This window comes from Pongo abelii, chromosome 22, assembly GCF_028885655.2.
Source record: "Pongo abelii isolate AG06213 chromosome 22, NHGRI_mPonAbe1-v2.0_pri, whole genome shotgun sequence".
NCBI classification, from domain to species: domain Eukaryota; kingdom Metazoa; phylum Chordata; class Mammalia; order Primates; family Hominidae; genus Pongo; species Pongo abelii.
The window spans coordinates 48,461,325-48,478,221 of record NC_072007.2 but is presented as its reverse complement, the minus strand read 5'-3'; positions in this window follow the sequence as shown (position 1 = coordinate 48,478,221).

The window sequence follows — 16,897 nt, the reverse complement described above, 5'->3', positions numbered from 1 at the left end:
GGCATCCTATTAGCTGAGTTTAGCTCCAAGTGAGTATCATTGGCCACTCTTAAAAAAACACAATGTCTTGGGAAAGAGCTTGGGTCAGCAGCTGCCTGGCAGCATCTTTCATGTGGAAAGGACCAGCACTCAGCTCAAGCCATGTGGCAGCGAGCACCAACTGAAGCTCAGCTTTCACTAGGGTGACAGTTTGACTAAACCTGGGTCCTTTTGGAGCACATCAGCCCTACAGGTTTGTGGACAATTTGAGGAGGAGAGAACATCAAAGGGGGGAGTACTGGACCTCCAAATAAGAGTGCCCTTGAAGGATAAACCCATTTTCAGTGGGGAGAAAAACGAAAGAGATGGGATGTGTTAGCCCCTAAGGTTTTGGAAGACTTTTTCAGGTTGTGTAAGGACTAAATGAGATTCTGGGTCTGGAGGCTCCATCACATGGCCTAACACTTCCAAAGGGTGAAAAACTGCTAATCTCCATGACCTCTTTACCCCACTTCCCCCAGGTATTCTCCTGCCCCTTGAGAGAGAGGAAGCCTCAGGGGCTGATGGAGACTCATTCACTGAGAACCTCTGGGTGTACAAAACCCAGCCACCCCATCTTTTTGTTCACAATACTCATCCCTCTCCTCTCTTCCATTTCTACTTCTCAATGCTAGAGCTTAGTGCCCCTGCTTAGAACTCTAGAATCCTCCCCTCCAAGCCCAGATATCTTGGTGCCTTATGTCTTCAACCACCAAGACTCCCAGATTCCAAACAGAAATAAAAGAGCACTTGGAAGTCTGCTCCAGAACTCAGCCAAGAGAAGGTGGGCTGGGGTCTGGGTACTGGTTGAAAGAGACCCCTAATGTGGAGCCCGAGGAACCCAGGCTTGTCCTGTGTGCTGCAGGTGAGAGGCAACACCCAGTTCTCCAGGCAGCCTCCTCTGTGTTTTTGTTTATTTGCTGGGCCAGGGAGAAAGGACTGATGTTAGGTGTCATTGGCATGAATTCTACTTATTGACATTAGGAGACTAACAAAGAGAGGAGAGAAAATCAAAAGCAATAGGCATCTGAAACTTTTAAAAAATTATTTATCATCTCTGCCTAATTGCCAAGAAGTGTCATCTTGATTACTTAAAATCACTAAGTGTCACATTTGCTTTCTGCTTCAAGTACCATTTACCCACAAGTCTACATCTTTGAGACATGTGGCTACAGCTCTGAAAAATGTGGCTGTCTCCCCAAGACACTTTGGCATCATCTTTTTATGATCATTCTTCAAGGACTCTGTATTCTTTTAACAAAGGGGAGGACACTGGTCCTAATAGGTGACTCTTTAGACCAGGCAGCAGTCCCTGTCCCTCTTGTCAGCCCAGGTCTTCCAGGTCAATGTGTTAAGCATATCTTCTAATTCTGAAGCTTTGACATCTGGGGCATTGCTGACCCTGGAGAGACTGCCCCTCCCAGGGATAACCAATTCCTAAAGATAGTAAATTATTTGCCTACAAGGGTGTCTTCCAGATGCAAACCAACTAACCCAGAGCCCATGCCCCAAACACCTTCTTTATCAGACTCCCACAAGCCTCCCCCACCATTCACCTGCCCAAATCATCCCATGGCCAGGTACTAGGCAATAAGAGACAGCCCCTGCAGCCCAGAGCCCTTTGGAATTATTAAACCAGACAATCCTAAGTCTGTTTATCCTGCCTCACCTGTTCCTTCTCACAGAAACTGTAATAATGGCTCTTGTCCATGTTTTCCTCCCAGCCCCTCTGCTTCCTGACCAATCCTGGCACTTCCCCAAAGGGCCCTGTGTGGTGTGGCTGCCTCCTCCTCTTGGGAACTGTGAGTAATAAACCATCCTTTCAATGGCAGTCATCTCCTGATCTGCTGAACTCACTATGCCTGAATAATAATAAAACCTACAATTTAAAACAATCATATCCCCATAAATTCCGATCTTCATGCTCATGTGAAAGTTTGAAATCATGCAAACTTTCATGCATTTTCCAGCACAAGTGTGCAGAGAAATGAAACTGAGAGGGTAAAGCACTTGCTTTAGAGTCAGATTCTGGGGAATTAAATTTGACTTCTGCCTCCTGCTGCCTGGAGCCGTGGGTGAGTTACTGAATCCTTCTTGCTTCATTTTTCTCATCTGCAAAATGGAGGATCAACAAGGACCTATCTCACAGGACTGGAAAAATACGCCAAAAGTATCTGTCGTGCTATGAGTACTCAAAACTGTTGTTGTTGCTACATTATTATTTCTCAATATTTGGTTATTTGGAATTTTTTTTAACCACTAGGCTAAATCTTATCTGAATGAAGATAGCCATTTTCCATCAATTCTTTCAAAGATTTGATTTGCATATGGCATTTAGACTTACATATGGTCATTAGAAGGGGCACAGAACTTATTAATCATTAAGACCTCAAAACCTTTGGATTAGAACCTGACTTAGACCTAAAGCAGCATTTTCCTAACCTGAGCACTGGGGCACCCCAAGAACACCTCTGCAGAACCTGGTTAGATAAATCCTACATTAAAAATTAAATATTGTCCGTTGAAATGATTGCTTCATGCTGACAGAATTACAAACCCTAATACAAATGGGACCCCTATAATATCATAGTATACATGGAGCTGTTACCCAAATAATCAATCACCTCAATATAAATGCACCTATGTAAAGGTAGATAGACTCTAAGTGAAGCCAAAAGAGAAAAATCTTCTCAAAGAGACATTTACATGGATCCCTAGAGAATGCATTCATCAAGCAATTTGGATCAACTTACAGATTCCAAGAAATCTAAGGTGAAGCCATGTATTAGTCCATTCTCACATTGCTATAAAGAACTAACTGGGACTGGATAATTTATAAAGAAAAGAGGTTTAGTTGATTCACAGTTCCACAGGCTGTATAAGAAGCATGGCTGGGGAGGCCTCAGGAAACTTACAATCATGGTGGAAGGTGAAGGAGAAGCAGATATGTCTTGCATGGCCGGAGAAGGAGAAAGAGAGAGTAGGGGAGGTGCCACACACTTTTAAACAACCAGATCTCGTGAGAACTCATTACTGAGAGAAAAGCAAGGGGAAGTCCCTCCCTGTGATCCAATCACCTCTCACCAGGCCCCTCCTCCAACATTAGGGATGACAATTTGACATGATATTTGGGTAGGGACACAAATTCAAAACATATCAAGCCACCTCTACAAATAAACAGCTTTCTTCTAGATGCACTACTTTTATTAAAGTCAGCTTTCTGAGCTACAAAGTGTATCTGATTCCCAAGTTGTAAGCCTTCAGTCTCTGGCAAGACAGTTTATGTAATTGCTAGTGGGAAAGGATTTGCTTATCCCATCACTGAGACCCCCAGGGACAACTTCATGGGTGTGTGGCCTGAGGCCTGGACCCAGAAGCCCCTGTTGTTCTGATGAAAGTCTTAATTTATTTTTTACAAGGTACCTTGCATTTTCATTTTGCACGGGGCCCCTCAAATTATGTATTCAGTCCTAGAGATCCTCATTTACTGCCCAGTGGCTAAAGGGCATGAGCCAGGCTGACAGCAGCCCTGGAAAGCTGCCTTGAGGATTTGCGCAATACCATCATGGCACCCTGACAGCCAGCAGCAGACTCGTTCTTCAGAGAACCACCCTGCAATAGAAATATAATGAGCAAATTTAAATCATAAAAAATTCAGCTCATATCAGGTTAGAAAAGATGAGCCATCATAATTCAATTGGAAATACAAGAACAAAAAGAAAATGAATGGCTTGCATTTTTTTTTCAAACCCTACCAGCTGGCTGCTCTCTCTTGTTTATCTTGGCCTCTCATTCTTTATTTGGTAGCAAATTAATCTGGGTAGTGATCCCTATCGTAAGTCTTCCGAGTAGCTTAAAGGGCTGATTTCATTATGAGAGTCTAATCCTTTGATGCCTGCAGAATCCAGAGTTGGCAGACAACAAATGCTGCCTGTTCTCTACGAGGTCAATGGCCCAGGGTACCTAATGTCTTGTATATAAACAAACAACATAGGTCAGTCTCAGCCCCAAATCTTTCCTCTGTCTTCAGCACTAGAAATTGTGGACTGGATCATTTTGGTAATCACAGATCAGCCTGAGAGTAGACACAAAGATGAGTTTTGTCCTTAGCACCTTCCTGTCTCTTTTTGGGATCACTGCTTTCTTGTGGGCTGCCTCTAACCTCCAGGACCTCATGTCCTGGGATAATGCTATTGTGTCTCTGTTACTTTTTTTCTCACAGGATACCTTCCTGCCCTCAAATCTCTTGCTGGTCAAACCCTACATCCTGTAGCCTCAGGGCTCTGACCTAAGCCACTTATCCTTGGGAAACATTTAGGTAAATATCACAGCTGATGTTGCAATTGTGCAAGAATGTTTGCATTTCATAAAAGAGGAGACTCCTAGACACTAACACCCTAATCCACAAGGAATGCTCCCACATGTAGACATTTGGATACCTGCAAATAACAAGGACATGATTTGGGAGTAAGACAGGCTGGGAGGAAGGCTGTAGATATTTACTTGGGGAAAAAACATGTTGTCTTTTGTTTAAATATTGCTTTGAAAACTTACGTTGTCAGAAAAAAAGCAAGATGGTTTCTGTAGCTTAGGCTGTCTCCACATTCTCCTTGCAAGAATTTTGCTAGCAATTGAGGTAAGCCAGCTGGGGCCCAACAAGAGTGTGGTCTGACTTTCCATAGACATATCTAACTGACATTGGCATATGGCTCCACCGATTTTGAGTTTTAAAGAGAAATAAGAAAACAAAAACTGTTTATTAAGCCAATCATCAGCAACATCAGAGAATAAAGAAAATTATTTCCTAATCAAGTATTTAAAAGAGATCAACATCAAAATATAATTTAAACTGTTAACAGAAATTGTGAAAGATGTTAAAATGGGCAAGCGGATGGTGGGGTGGTACCTTCTGCATGGGCTCTGCCTTTTGTTGTCTTTGAGCTACTTCACACCGCCACAAAAACTGTCATCCAACAGGTTCCTGCCGATAAAAACTCAAACAAATTGTACCCAGTGGAGATGTAGTTCACAATTGCCCTGGAAATATTGACTAATTTTGCATTTATTTATAAATTTATTTCAGCATTTCTTATTTCCTAGGTGTGTGCCTATGTGTTTTGAATTCTTCTTTGAATTGACTGTAAGATCTTGGTTCCCTCATTAATGAATGGGTTAAATCTTTAATATGTGTTTATTTAAACATTATATGAGTTGTTATTTTATCTTTTTAAAAAAATTATCTTGTATAGGATTCCTGCTCAGTAATTCAAGATGGTTGTGATGAAGGCTCAGTTTTTGTTTTTTTTTCCCAAGCTGGTGCCTATTTGTTCAGTCAAACTTACCTGGAACTTTTGTACTTAAAGTTCTAAGTTCTATAAAAGGACAAGGGCTCCTCCAGATCTATTAGCTGCCAAAGACCCTGCACTTACTCATCTGTAGCCACAGACGGAGAAATTCACAGTAGATTTATAGGTGTTTACTTGTTTTATGTTTGTTTTTATTTTTGTTTTTGGTGGATATCCTTTATCAGACGAAAAAGTCTCCATCTGTTTTTAGTTTACTTCCGGTTGTTACAAGCCATGACTATTGAATTTTATTGCCTTTTTGGCACTTTTTGAGGTGATCATATGGTGTCTCTACATTTCTCTATTAATGTAGTGAATTGCATTAGTAGATTCTTCTGTGTCAAGGCAAGCCTTGTTCCTGAGTCACGATGTATTTGGGGTTTTAAAATATTCAATTTATGAATGCTTTATTTAGAATTTTTCATAAAATTCATATAATTCAAAAAAAGAGATTTAAACTTTGGTATCTAGGTTATATTAACCATATAGAATAAGTTGAGGACTTCTCCCAGTTTTTTTTCTAGGCTTAGAATGAGTTTGTATATAATATTTTGACAATTAGTAGTTTATTCACATTTTTATTTCTTCTTGAGTTAGTTTTGTAAAATTATAATTGTTAGAAAGTTATCTAAACTAAGATTTAAATTTATCGAAATTATGTTCTCTTGTGATATTAAAAATCTTTACTAATCCTGTATTAGATAACTTTTTCATTGTTAATATTATTTCTTTATGTCCTTTTTTTTTCTGGGATAATCAAACCAAGGGCTTGTGCATTTTGTTAATCTTTAAAAAAACATCTTTTTCTTGATCTTTCATCTTTTTATTTTTGTTTCTTGGATTAATCTGAGTTTATCTTTTGTGTCTTGTCTGTAACATAGAATATGAAAAAATATCTCTGTGCACCTTAAAGTATGTTCTACTTAAATCTCATTATGCAAACATGATATAAGCTCAAGGTCAACAAATATTTAGAAGAGGATTCTTTTCATTTTGATTAATATTAAAGTACAGTTTGATGAAAATTACACATTCAGCAAATGATGGTTTCAGTAGGGCAAGGCTTGCATTGGAAATGTCATATCTCACAAGATAAATAATAAAAGCAAGTGGGTATTAACTGAAATTGTGAATACATATTCAACTTAGTAACATAAATGCCCATTTTCTGAATTTATTTACTTGACATTCATTCTACATGTATTTATGGAGTGTTATCAGACCACCAGAGGCTCACTGGTAAGCAAGACCAAATGAGTCCCCACCCTCCTCAGGTATGCATTTTAGGAAGGGATGATAAACCAGAAAATTTTAAATGTGTAATATAATCTCAGATTGAGATAGCTGGCTTCAAAGAAAATACAGCTGGGTAAAAGAATGGGGGATAAGTTGCTTTAGATTCTCTCCCAATGTTGATGGATATCTAGTAATGAATATGCTTTTACATGTTTATGGAATTTTTTTTTTTTTTTGAGACGGAGTCTCGTTCTGTTGCCCAAGCTGGAGTGCAGTGGCGCAATCTCGGCTCACTGCAAGCTCCGCCTCCTGAATTCACACCATTCTCCTGCCTCAGCCTCCTGAGTAGCTGAGACTACAGGTTCCTGCCACCACACCTGGCTTATTTTTGTATTTTTAATAGAGACAGGGTTTCACCGTGGTCTCGATCTCTTGACCTCGTGATCCGCCTGCCTCGGCCTCCCAAAGTGCTGGGATTACAGGCGTGAGCTGTTTATGGAATTTTTAAAGCATGCCTAGGCAGAGTCAACAAATATAGCAGTGATAGAAAAGGCAGTTGAAATAATAATAAAATTCTATGAATTTTTATACAGTTGGTTAACTTGCATTAATCTGAGTTTGTCTTTTGTATCTTGTCTATATCATAGAATATGGACCAATAGTTTTCTCCATTTGATTTTTTTTTTAGAGATGGAGTCTTGCTATATTGATCAGGCTAACCTCAAATTCCTAGGCTCAAACTATCCTCCTACCTCAGCCTCCTGAATAGCTGGACGACTGCACTCGGGTCCATTTGATTTGAGGACAAGAAAACAAAGTAGATATCATTATTAAAGAGCATTCTGCTGTATCCATTTAGTAAAATATGCTGCATTCTAGCTAAATACCCAAAGGTATTATGAGTTAAAAGGAAAAATAATGGAAATGTAATTATCATTGATGTGATGGTCATGTAATAGTCCCATTCACTGTACACACGTGAACAACAGTTAGCATTTCTCTTGCTTACTATGCACTGAGCACTTCTTCAGAAGTGGCTCATCTAGTCCTTCTAGCCACTTTGCCAAGTAAGGACTGTTATTACTCTATTTTACAAGTGGGAATGTGGAAGCTCAGAGGAGCAGCTTAGCCAAGGTAAACCAACCCCCCACCACCACTTCTTCACATCCTCCCCCTTCCTGCTTAGTAGATAGAAGGGAGGCCTGGGCCAGGTTTTTGCACTCTGGCAGTCTGACACCAGAATTTCAACTCCTACCATCATCCTAGACTATTTCCCCATTTGCTCAATTTGGATTAAAAAAGACTCTTTTTAGTGGAATTTCTTCTTGGAAAATTGCCACAAGTGTGAATAAGCAAGAGGAGAGCCTCTAGAGGTTTGCCTAGGGCAGATGAAGAATTCTGAAAGATCTTTTTCTTGCCAAGAGCACTATAAATTGAATGATATTTAATTGCTCCATTTACATCTTTGGGACTGCTCTATCAACCATGCAGAGGCCTCAGCAAAAGGATGCTGGCTCGAGGCTCCAGTGGTTTCTGCCAATGCTAGTCCTAGGCAGCCCACTCCTAGGGGCCCCACTTTTATTTGGCACAGCCTAAATTTACCCACCTAACCCCTCTCCTCCTTACCCACTCTGTTTCCTTTATTCTAATTTTGTCAGAAAGGTATTTTCTGAAGGCAGTTGTACGGTTGGTGCATGTGCTAATTAAATAATACATAAATATACATTTCTTCTTTAAACTTTATTTATTTATTTATTTTTTTTATAATTTAAGTTTCTTCTTTTTTTTTATTATTATTACTATTATTATTATTATACTTTAGGCTCTATGGTACATGTGCGCAACGTGCAGGTAAGTTACATATGTATACATGTGCCATGCTGGTGTGCTGCACCCACCAACTCGTCATCTAGCATTAGGTATATCTCCCAATGCTATCCCTCCCCCCTCCCCCCACCCCACAACAGTCCCTGAAGTCTGATGTTCCCCTTCCTGTGCCCATGTTTATTTATTTTTTGAGACAGAGTTTCATGCTGTTGCCCGGGCTGGAGTACAGTGGTGTTATCTCAGCTCCCCGCAACCTCCGCCTCTTGGGTTCATGCGATTCTCCTGCCTCAGCCTCCCCAGTAGCTGGGATTACAGGTGCACACCACCACACCCAGCTAATTTTTTGTATTTGTAGTAGAGATGGGATTTCACTATGTTGGCCAGATTGGTCTTGAACTCCTGACCTCGTGAACTGCCCACCTCAGCCTCCCAAAGTGCTGGGATTACAGGCGTGAGCCACTGTGCCCTGCCTAAACTTTATCTTTATAAATACTTTTTGCCTAAATTGTCCATCTTTTCCATGAGGGATACTAAGCCAGATCTCAACTGACAAAAACCAAAGTTGGAAACATAAGGTATTACTGGTAGTTTAGTTAAATAAATGAAACCAGCCTTTCCAAAATCATGTAGCTTTAGTAATTTAAGATGTCTCCTATTGTGACCCAGTTATTCAATTAGTTGTCCCAACTATATCACAAACTTTGGTTGCAAATGGCCAGTTCCCAATGAGCTGTTATCACCTCTTTCTGATCTCAACTGAGACTCAGAGGCAGGAGAACCATTCTGATATCAATATTATAAGTAAATAAAATGAGATACGTTGTCTGGAATCATGTATTTTTACTGCAGTTACTAAATTTTAGCAACTATATAAATGACTTGTGGGAAACGAGAAAATAAAACATTCTAATTTTCCACAAGTCATTTAACCTCCATGCCTCTTAGTTTAGGTCATACACCTCTCAAAAGAAGGAAAACAGTAAATATTTATTGAATTAATAATCGATGGATGGACGGATGGATGAAAAGAAGGAAGGAAGGAAGGAAGGAAGGAAGGAAGGAAGGAAGGAAAAAGGATGTAGGATGTACTAAAAGTAGATGAATGGATGATTTAATCACTTAAAATGAATGATTAGGCTGAGTGTTGTGGCTCAGGCTTGTAATCCCAGCACTTTTGGAGGCCAAGGTGAGTGGATCACTTGAGGTCAGGAGTTCAAGACCAGCCTGGCCAACATGGCAAACCCCATCTCTACTACAAATACAAAAATTGGTCAAGCTGGTGGCGGGCACCCGTAATCCCAGGTACTCAGGAGGCTGAGGCAGGAGAATCACTTGAACCTGGGAGGCGGAGGTTGCAGTGAGTGTAGATCATGCTACTGCACTCCAGCCTGGGTGACAAAATGAGGCTCTGTGTCAAAAGAATGATTAATATTTTGCTAGTTTCACAACTCCATACATCTCTAAAATTCTGAATGTATTTTCTGAGTATCACCTGAACCCTAACTATGAACTCTACACACCGAAAATAACATGAAATATTCTCTACCTTCCAGGAATCTGTATTCCCAATGGAGAGGCAAGTTAAACCTCATTACCCAAAGCATAAAAATGGAAATCAAGTGGAAAATCATGAGACATAAGACTTTGAGTTCTGTCGGCATTCAAGGAATAGTGAAATCTGTCCTATGACTCAACATACTTGCTACTTCACTCCTGCTCCAGGAGGATAAAGAGAAAATAGAGCAGGTCAGAACCAGAATACGTGGGTTAGAACCTGAAAACAGAGAGTCAACATCGGTATGGAGGTGACAGCATGCTGAGTGGGGAAACTCAGGGCTTTTGTCCCTTCTGGGTGTCATCTAGGTACTTAAGTATGCATTAGTCCACTGCAAACCCTAACATTTAAGCTTGATGCCTGTGATGATGAGTTTTATGTATCAACTTGGCTAGGCTATATAATACAGAGTTATGTCATCAAACTCATCTAGGTGCTGTGGAGGTATTTTTTAGACAATTTACTCAGCTGACTTTAAGTAAAAGAGATTCTCCTTGATAACTGGATCATGTGCATGGCCCTCATTCAGTCAGCTGAAGGCCTTCAGAGCAAAAACTGAGGTTTCCTGAAAAAAACAAACAAACAAACAAACAAGAAAAACAAATTCTGCCTCAAGACAGTAGCATTAACTTCTGCCTAAGTTTTCAGCCTGCTGACCTGACTTACAGATTTTGAACTTGCCGGCCCCTACAATCACACAAGCCAATTTCTTAAAATAAATATATTTAAAATTTTTAATAAAATTTAAAATGTGTATGTATACATATATGTATACATACATATATATGTGTGTGGGGTAATACATACATATAGATATATATATTCTGTTTCTCTGGAGAACCTTGTCTTATTTCAATATAAAAGTGTTCCTCACAGGTGTGAGATACAGGTGCAAACCTGGATGTCTGTTGTGACTTAATTTTAATGCATTTTTTTTAGGACAATGTGAGAAGTCTGGTAATGATCTGACTGGGCTCTGAAATGAGGCAGAGCAGGTAAAATGATTGGAAATGAGCTCACGTGTATCCACCCCCCAGGGATACTTTCTGGCCTTTAATGAACATAATGTTTGGCAAGTTGACAAATGCACTGGACCTCCCTGAGCTCCCAGTGTGATCATGTTCATGGGAAATGAAGGGACACATCCCCCCGGCCCCAGCTCTTTCCACTCTTCTTTTTCGATGCTGTAATTAAAGCTTTCCAATATCAGGGACTTAAACACTTGAAAGATTTTCTTAAGGGAAGGCAAGAAATGTGAAGCATCTCAATTTTAATTAAAAGGAAGGACCTTATGACAAAAGTGAATATGGTGCTGATAATTATCAATTTAAAAGCACAAAAATGGTAATTTCTAGTTAGGAAATAAGTACCGGTTCACCCTCTTATTTAATCCATCATATTTTAATTTCCTTCTTCTTTCTATAATTGAGGAATAGCTGCCAGATTTGGGAACAGAGAACTGTATCCTTCTGCTGTGAAAGAAGGGGGCTCTTTTCTTAACAGTCACCTAAGCAATTAAAGCCTTGGAACTGGGCTCCCTTTGATAGGTTTTTCTGCTTGCCACTTCCTCATCGTGCCAAAAATAAGGAGGTTCATTAACCTCACACTGTTAGAAAACAGGGCTCATCACCGAGAAGTTGGGAATATGGTTTCTTCTGTGTGCTGCAGATGAAGGATTGCTTTTCCTAAGGTGTTCTCTAGTCAGGAGCCAACAGAATCTGAAGTCGTCTGACTTCTTCCTTCTTTTAATCATCCCCTGTGGCTCAGTTTCCCCACCCCGTATGAAAGATCCTTAATGAAGCAGCATAGAGCATCTCCAAATAATAATGCTCAATGCATAGCAGTAAAATAAGTGCAACATTTGGGTTTATTTTACAGTGGTGTGGTATCAGAGGTGTTAGGGCTTCTTTCCAGAGCAGGGGGTGGGAGTAGAAAGGGAAGCAGTTGGGACATTTGTTCATGTCTTTCTGGTTTATTATGCTGAAGTACAGTAGAATTGTCCTAAAAAATCATGTTAAGTAGCCAACCACTAGGGCTCCCAGATGCCATAACATTTGATAGCCGTGATTTTTAACACTTGCAGTCCCTTCTTAGCTGTTGAATTAATTAATGATATCTTATTAAAGCCAATCAAGCTTTGAAGATGTTTAGAATGAAAACTTAACTTTTTTCCCTCCTTCTTTTTTTTCCCCCACTTCCAGGTGGTAGTATCACTCAGAGTAAAATCTGGCCATCATTTAAGCATTCTTAGGCAAACATTAGTCTCTCGAAAATATCAGATGGGTATACTAAGAGAGGGCATTTCAGACTATGAAGCATGAAATGTCAAATAACATACCACAGAGTACTAAAGTGACAAATCACACGTAGGCTGCACACAATTTCTCTATTCTGCACTGATAAGAATGAGAGATTCTTTTGAGATATACCTTTAGGTCACAACACCATGCTGTTGTGGACAAAATGGGGCTCAGAGATTAACTATGGATTATTGTAAGAAGGAAATAAAATTTCTTTTTTTAAATTTTTTTTTTTTTTGAGCAGGGTTTCTCCATTTCAGTACTCCTGACATTTTGGACTGGATTATTCTTTGTAGATGGGAACCGTCCTGTGTGTTTTAGGCTGTCTAGCAGCAGCTCTGGCCTTTACCTACTAGAATCCTGTACTAGGGGACCCTCCCTATTGTGATAATCAAAATGTCCCTAGACACTGCCAGATGTGCCCTGGAGGGGGAGGGGCAAAGAGACTAAAATCTGTGCATTAGGACCACTGCCCTAGAATAATGTGGCCTCAAGTGGAACGTATGAGAAAACAAAGATCAGGGATCCCCTTTAATTCTAAATACAGTATGCAATTAAAGTTGAAAACATGCTATTCAAATCCCCAAGTATTCCTTTTTTGTCACTTTAAATGTATTCGCAAATAAATGAGAAGATCTATAACTATGATAAAAGTCATTCTGAAATAGCAACATTAACAGCGTTTGCTTCTGAAACAAAGACATAATGTTTGAATTTCCTTTGCAAATACACAATAGGCATGTTCACACTTACTTCTTAGGAGAATAAGAAGAAATTAGCCTCAGTAAAATGAGCATAAAATAAAATTATTCCCTCATAAAAATAAATAAATGATCTCATGTTGCCTGTTTTCTATATAATTATACCTAGAGCTGTACATGATTGCCAATTAATTGATCCCTCTTTAAGCACAAAATCTCCATTGCTCCACTCCCTTGAAATGTCCTTGGCTGTTATATTTTATGGAAACTACCAGACATTGCTACCTACAAACAAGATTGATTCTTTTCTCTCCATGTCTAGATGGTTCTCTCTGAAGTGTATAGTCAGTTGTTGCCATTTTAATGCTGTTCAGTACAGAGAAATGCTACACCAACCAAAGGAATATTCTTGCTTCTTAAGCCAGCACAAACCACCAGCATTTGGATGTACATGATTATGCTTTAAATTTCTTTAAATTTCTCTGCTTGTGTATAAAAATTCAGTTGCCCATACGTCTAATCTGCAGAGCCTGGGGCTTATAAACTTATAAACTTGCAGTGGGGAAGCCATCCACAAGTTTATACTTAGGTGAGGGGTGTTACTTCAACAAGGAGCGGTACTACAGAGCTTCAAATATTCCTCCCCCCAATGTTTCCATTACAGCCTTATTTCAGCACACACACACATGCACACGCACACTCACACAGAACCTTATTTCACCCATTTTCCCAAAAAGGCACTGTAAACAAGAATAAGAGCACTTATTTCCATCACCATTCAGAATATCACTCCCCAGACCCCTATGGACCACAGCTCCTAAGTGAATGTGATGTCGCCAAAAGCCTTTCTGGGCACATGTGTCTTGATCTGTCGGGTTGAGATCTGGCATCTCCCAACATGTATTTCAGATGGAACATCAGAGAGACTCCTGAGACACACAGACACACTGCCAGCATCACACCTGGCCTTTGTTTCCTGCAAGGAACACCAAGGTCATGCCTGCAGCCCAACCATCTGGTGAATCTGACAAGGTAAGCCTGCTGGGGCCCCAGGTGCCTGGAAATTGGGCCAGAGGAGTCCCACATTCCCTCTTCCCGGCATATGTCCCTAAGCTAAACGAGCAGTGCCCCAGCCCAACAGAGCTGAAGGAAATTGACATTCGCTGGTTCAAACCCCTACTGTCAAAGAAGAGGAGACAGAGACCAGGAAGTTTAAGAAAAACATTCAATATCCTAGACTTAACAACTCCAGAACAGATGACTGTATTGAGAACCAAGACATCTGACTTCATTTTGCCTCATTTTTTGTGTGTGCAAGGAACTGTTCTGAGACCCACTAGGTATACAAAGACGTATAAATTATGGACTCTGCCCAAGGAGCTTACAACAGTGTGAAAAAAATAACTCAGAACAAAAGATGCAAAGAGACCAAGCCCATAATTGAAGAAACAACTCAGCAGGTGTTCAATTGTGCAAATTAAATTATATGCATGTCAGTTAGTCTTGCTCAGTGGGACTGACTCGTGTCTCTTCAGGCTAAGGTGCTCAGGAACATTTATACAGAGACAATTAAATTTAAACTGGACTTTGAAGGATGAGCAGCTTTTGACCAGGTGCAGAGGGAAAGAGAAGGAAATCCAGATAGGTAAATAGCAAGTCAGGGCCAAGAAAAACAAATAACCCAGTTTGTTGATTTAGAGATATAAGGGTGGTAAGGAAGAGTACTCATTATAGAGCAGAATATCTTGGGCTCTAATTCTATAGCTGAACTTTGTCAGTCCAGTCGGTCATTCTTAAGCAAGAGATAACCCCACAGAGCCTCAGCTTCCTAACTGTATGTGCAGGTAGTGGTTCCAGCCCATGCAGTGGCAGAGAGGATTCAATGAGATTTCTTATACACCATGCAGAAGGCAACAGAAGCCTCTCTGTCCTTTGAATTCCCCCATTCCATGCTCTGGGGGAAGTTCAGAGACCACCCCAAGATTTCTGCAAGTATCCAACGGCTTATATGATTACTTTCCAGTCCCAAAACCTCTCTCTCCAAGGTCTTCTTCTCTCTTATGTCTCTCCTTTCCTGAGTTCTCTTGGCTCACATTGACCCAGCTTTGAGTGCCATGTGCAGGATGCCACAGTGATCAAGGATGGGAGCAGATGGAGTGTGAGTGTTGGAGGCAAGCAGAACTATTTGAAAGTTATTGCACTGGCTGGGCGTACCAGTTTCCTAGGGCTGCCTTAACAAATCACCACTAACTGGGTGGCTTGAAACAGGAGAGAGTCCCTCACAGTTCTGGAGGGGCCTTCTATATGAAAGCATTTGCAGGGTTGGTTCCTTCTGGGGGATGTGAGGGAGAGTCTGTTGGGTGCCTCCCGCCTAGCTTCTGGTGATTGCTGGCATTGCTTGACTTGTAGACACTCCAACTCTGCTTCAATCATCACATGGCCTTCTCCCTCTGTGTGTCTGTGTCTAAATCTTCCTCCTCTTATAAATATACCAGTCATTGCATTAGGGCTCACTCTACTCCAGTAGGACCTCATTACTTGATGACATCTACAAAGACCCTATTTCCAAATAAGGTCCCATTCCCAGGGTTAGGACTTGAACATATCTTTTGGAAGATGCATTTCAACCCACAACACTGAAGATAATCTAATAAAAGTCTGGAGTAACAACCATCAGTTATACAGGAAAGTTGGGAGACATGACAAGGTGTCCTGAGGACAAAATCAATTTATCCTCTTGATGTGACTTTGAGTGACAAGAAGGAGAATATGATGATGGTAGATTTTGAGCTTTTTTGTGTTTATAAGTGACAAAAATCCTGTGTATTACTTGGCAAGTGCATAATACTTTCTCCAGTAGCTCGTGCAGTAGTATCTAAGTTCCATGAACAGAGAAACAATTTTGCCTTGTGTCTACCCTTAATACAGAGGCTTTCCACAAAATGTATGCAGGGGAGAGAGGAAAGGATAGAGGTAAGGGAGGACAAGGTGAGGTTAGAGAAGAAGGGATGGGCAAGGATGGAAGAAAGGTGGGAACTTAGAAGCTATGATGGTTAAAGAGATTCACATCTGAATCAGAAGATCCACCATCACCAGCGTGGACAGGCATCATCTAATTGATTGAGGGTCTGAATAGAACAAAAAAGTGGAGGGAGGAGGAATTCTCTGTCTCTCTCTTTTTGAACTGGTCCATTCATCTTCCTCGGCCCCCAGACATCAGAGCTACTGGTTCTGGGCCTTTGGACTCCGGGACTTAGACCAGCAGCTCCCTTGGTTGCCAAGCCTTCAGACTCAGACTAAATTGAACCCTCAGCTTTCCTGGTTCTCCAGCTTGCAGACAGCAGATGGTGGGACTCCTTGGTCTCCATAATCACACAAGCCAGTCTCCTCCTACGTGTATTTCTGTCCTGTCTGTTTGTGCTGCTCTAACAAAACACCTAAGACGAGGTAGTTTATAAAGAACAGAATGTTTATTTCCCACAGGTCTGGAGTCCGGAAAGTCCAAGATCAAGGTGCTGGCTGGTTCCATATCTAGTGAGAGAATGTTCCATCAGTGGTGTTTTATGGTGGTATCCTTATGTGACAGAAGGCTGAAGGGCAAAAGGGCCTAATCCATTTCTTTCCAGCCCTTTTATAAGGCACTCATCCATTCAGGATGGTGGAGCCATCACGGCTTAATCACTTCCCAAAAGGCTCCACGTTTTAATATCACCTCAATACGGATTAAGTTTCAACATGAAATTTGGAGGGGACACATTCAAACCACAGCACTATGTATATCCCATTGGTTCTGTTTCTCTGCAGAACCCTGACTCACACAGAAGGGGAAACCATCTTCAGAGTAAATAAACATTTGTTGTCAACAATGCTTTGTATATATTCTTGATTCCTAAGAGCCAGCTGGAAATATGCTAC